General features: G+C 38.4%; 1 non-coding gene across 1 annotated transcript; it reads left to right on the top strand.

Annotated features, from left to right (window-relative positions):
• The first annotated feature begins 4,323 nt into the window (after positions 1 to 4,323).
• Positions 4,324 to 4,474, top strand: LOC115031806. Its single transcript, XR_003837468.1, has one exon. It is a non-coding gene; the product is annotated as a small nucleolar RNA SNORA48 (small nucleolar RNA).
• The last annotated feature ends 408 nt before the right edge of the window (positions 4,475 to 4,882 follow it).

The following is a 4,882-nucleotide window of genomic DNA, read 5'->3' as shown; positions in this document are numbered from 1 at the left end:
TGTACACATGCTTTGGAATAAAAATAAACAGTCTTTCAAATTGAAAATAAATAACTAATTTAGGCAAACTTTATCTGTAGGCATTTTCTAAGGCAGCTCAATATTTCTTATCTTCCTGTAATTCACACCTCTTTTATGGGATTTGCTTTATTTTGGCCATAAATAAAAGAAGGCATTGAAGTCATGAACTGGTATTGTATGAAAAGATCAGTTATTTCCACATAAGTGTTTTTAAAACAACATGATTTACAAAATAGAAGGAGGAAATATGTGTAGGAGAACTTTAGGTTCTGGTAGTGGTATCCAAGACTGGCTCAGAATACCAGTATCCCTATAATTATTTTGCATCAAATTATATCGTATGTTAAGAATATTAACTGAAACACCCAAACAAAATCTGAATCTGAAAAAAAAGTATACTGTTGAAATGTGAAGTCAGGTTTCTGAGAAAATCCTATAAACAGATTTGCGTGAAAAATATTGTGCAGCAAAGCAATGTACAGCATCACAAAGTATTTCTTGTAATCACCAGCTCTTAGCCTCTGAGACTCATCTAAAGCAGTGAGGTTGAAACCAGGGTTTGCACAGAGTTGATCCTTGTGAGCCTCCATGCAGCTACACCCTTAAAATGTATGTTCTCAGTGGTGGCAGAGAACTGAGTCTGCAACCACAACTTCTCTTCCCAACCACTGTGTTTCTCTACCACAAGAAAATATGTGCTTGGTGTTTGGGTATACTGGAAACCTCAATCAAGATTGAAGAAAATACCAGGCAGATGTTACCCTAGATAGCACTAGGTGCTTAGGAAAATGAAACACAAATCTCTAAACAAGTTTTCCAAGTTTCTTAAAAAGCAAAACCAAACACAGAAATAAACAACATCAACAGGAACAAAAACCAAAAAACAACTAACCAAACAAACAACAAAATAGTATTTACAAGGCACCATTTTATTTTTTGACAAAGGAAAGGAAGATCCTGTTACAGAAGTAACCACCTTCAAATTTCTATATCTATAGCCCCAAAAAGTTGAATTTAGAGAAAACTCCATTGTAAACATAAATCAACTATTATTTTGAATCAACATAAAATGAAATATACAAAATCTTTCTGAACTACAAAAAATAGTCAAGTCAAAATGGGCAGTTTTTATTTAAATTAAGTTTCTATGTCTTATACATAAATATTCAAATCCCATATGGTGGATGACAAAAAATATTTTTGAGATATATCTGGAAAAATGAATCAAAATGGGTTATTTAGATCCTCATGCTAGTAAATGTGCACACTGTAGGCCTTTTGGAAGACAGAGAAATGATTATTTACATTTCTACTTCATTGTTTTCATTATTTATATACAATGTAGAATAAATAATTATATTTATATAATACATCATGGTTCTAAAATTCCTTTCAAAGGTCTTTTTATTCCTTTTGTATCAACTGAAAAAATATTCTTCCTGTTGGAGGTAGGCTCTATAAGTTCCCTCTTCATACTGTCTGGCATTTCATCTAAGGTCCCTCCCTTTGAGTCATGGGGATCTCTCACCTCTCAGATATCTAGTGAGTTCTTGAGGGTCCCTCAAAACTCCTGTCTCCCTAGGTTCCCGTTTCCATGCATTCTGCTGGCCCTCAGGGCTTCAGATATTTTCCCTCACCCAATACTAGATCATGTTCCCCTTCTTGCCCTTTCCACTTTCCCACCTTCCCTCCTGGGTCCCTCCCTCCTTCCCCACTTTCTTATCTCTCCCAAGTGGGACTGAGGAGGCATCCTCACTTGGGCATTTCAGCTTGTTGACCGTTTTTAGTTCTGTGGACTGGATCTTGGGTATTCTGTACTTTTATTTATTTATTTATTTATTTATTTGGCTGATATCCACTTATTAGTGAATACATACCATTCCTGTCCTTTTGGGTTTGAGTTACCTCACTCAGGATGATATTTTCTAGTTTTATTCATTTGCCTGTGAAACTCAGGATGGGGTTGCCATCCCACAGTCACAACTCTGATACATGATTGTTTCTGTCTGAAAGAATTACAGGGATGGAAGTGGAGAGGAGCCTGAGGAAAAGGAGGTCCAGCAACAGACCCAAAGTGGAATCCAGCTAAGGGAGGTCCAAAGGCCTGGCACTCTTACTGAAGCTATGGAGTGCTCACAAAAAGGGACCTATCATGACTGCACTCCAGAACATCCAGCAAGCAGCTGAAAAAGTTAGGTGCAGATATTTGCACCCAACCAATGGACAGAAGCAGCTGACCCCTGTTGTTGAATTAGAGAAAGGCCAGAAGAAGCTGAGGAGAAGGGTAATCCTACAGGAGGACCTGCAATCTCAATGAATCTGGACCCCTAAGATCTCTCAAACACTGGATCACCAAACAGGTAGCATACACCAGCTGATATGAGGCCTCCAACAAACATACAATAGAGAACTTCTGTGTCTGTGTTCACTCAGAGATGATGCACCTAACCCTCAAGAGACTGGAGGTCCCAAAGAGTATAGAAGTCGGGTGGGGTGGGGTGGGGTGGTGGGAACATCCACATGGAAACAGGGGGATGGGGAGAAGATATGGAATGAGGGACAGTCATAGGGTGGATGGGGTGTGGATAAAATATGGAATATAAAAAACTAATTGATTAATTAATAAAAATTCAAGAAAAAAGAAAAAAAAGAAGAAAGATTATTTTCTCAACCTTACATCACAACCCATTTCCCCTCCCACACTCCTCCATGCTCCTGCCAGTTCCCCTCTTCTGCAGATCAACTTCACTTCCATTTCTTCCTCAGAACAGAGCAAGCCTGCAAGAAATGACAGCCAAACAAGACAAAATAAGATACATCATACAAGGCAAAATCTCTCATATTGATGCTGGACAAAGCAGCGCACTAAGAGGGAAAGAGTCTTGAAAGTAGACAAAAGAGTCAGAGATACACCTGCTCCCACACTTAGGAGTCTCACAAAAATACTAAGCTCAAACCCATAACATGTACTCAGAGGACCTCATGCAGGTATATGGCTCAGTGTTTGCCATTCAGACCCTGTGAATCTACATGAGCCCTGCTTAGTTGATTCTGTGGGCCATGTTCTCCTGGTGTCCTCCATTCCCTCTGACTCTTTCCTCCCCAGGGTTCCCTGATCTCAAAGGGAGGATCCTGGAGAAACTTCACATTTAGATTCTCTTCACAAACTGTCTGCCTATGTGTCTCTGCACGTGCTTTCTCAGTTCCTGCCAAAGAAAGCCTTACTATGAGTAGAGGTATGTGGTCTTTATGATAGGATGCTGATGAAAGTAGAAGATGGCCTAGTCAGCCATCATTGGGAAGAGAGGCCCCTTGGTATTGAAAACACTATATGCCCTAGTACAGGGGAATGCCAGGGCCAAGAAGTGGGAGTGGGTGGGTAGGGGAGCAGGCAGGGGGTTGGGGGGAGGAGGGTATAGGGAACTTTCGGGATAGCATTTGAAATGTAATAAAGAAAATATCTAATAAAAAAAAGTGACAAAAATGAAAGAAAGTAATGTGTCTATCTCCTTGACATGAGCTTAAAATCAATCCAATACTTTCTACTGGGATAAAATTTTCTCTCATTGGTACTCTAGAGATTGTAATGACCTCCATCACACAGCACATCTTACTGCCAGCCAGACTGTATTTCTGTCAATGGCATCTAATATATAAGGTACACTTTGTGCAATCCTAGATCTCTATGGTTTGCTGTTGTTTTGTTTGTTGTTTTTGTTTGTTTTTAAATTTGATCACCTGTTACCTTGGGGCTACTTCTAATAGAACCAGGTTCTGCTGTCACCATCACATTTCAACATCTTTCAATAATGATCTTCATAGAAAATGCATTTGGCAAACAATAGGTCAATGTTTTATTCAAGCTTCTGCTGTACATTTACAAAAAGTAGGTAATAATTTTAATTATTATGAAATGACTTTAAAGTTCAAAGATTTATTAGGGTCAACAATGTAATTTGAAATTCAAATACAAAACTAAAATGAGTATTCATTTATTTTGGACATTTAAAATTATTGGATGAAAACAGATAATACATTAAAAAAATTATTTGAAGACAAAGATATATACTGTTTTCAACAAAAGGTTTACTATGGAAAATTTAAAAGCATACACTCACATTATTAAAACGAGTTTGAGTATTTCAGGAAAGGAAATTATAAACAGAATAAGAGAAATTTCTGTATGTATAAGAAAAGAAGCTTGAACAATGTAAACCAAATTAAATATGAAGAAGCCAAAATTCAATATTACTAATATTTAAATTTGGCTAGATGATTGACAGATAATTATATATCGATACATATCTCCTTGGCAATTGGCAAAGTAACACCTTACTTATTTGTGGTGTTGTTCTTATGTCAGTTGGGGGACAGAGCAGATGGCAGTCCTTTATTCATCCTAGCTTGATGCATGGCTTAGTAGCCAAAGCTATCTTATGTCTAGGATACATATAAATCAAATCAAATCAAATCAAATTAAGGCAACCCAGCTTTGGAGGAGGAAGACAGACAGAGACCTGCAGAGAAACATGGCACCTATAGACCTCCAGCGCACAGCACATCCTCGCCATAAACACCTACTTGCCTCCACTGTATTTAGCAAGGATGGAAGATAACAGCCAGAAGCTCTCCAGCTGCTTGGCCATAATGCAGCAGGAACATCATAATGTGCAAGTATATGGTGGTTGGATGGGAAAGAAGGTGAAGTGGAGCAGCTTGGGTATTATGAAGAAAGGTACACTAAGGTTGAGAGGAGTTGCTACTTGTGAATAGGGAGTGTAGCCACCTGAGGCCTTGGTGAGATCAGAAATGGAGCTGCCAAAGAAGATCAGACATAAGTCTGTGGCTAGTAAGAAGCAGG

This window comes from Mus caroli, chromosome 8 (assembly GCF_900094665.2).
Source record: "Mus caroli chromosome 8, CAROLI_EIJ_v1.1, whole genome shotgun sequence".
NCBI classification, from domain to species: Eukaryota; Metazoa; Chordata; class Mammalia; order Rodentia; family Muridae; genus Mus; species Mus caroli.
Note: the sequence above shows the minus strand (reverse complement) of the source record. Positions and strands in the feature narration are given on the sequence as shown.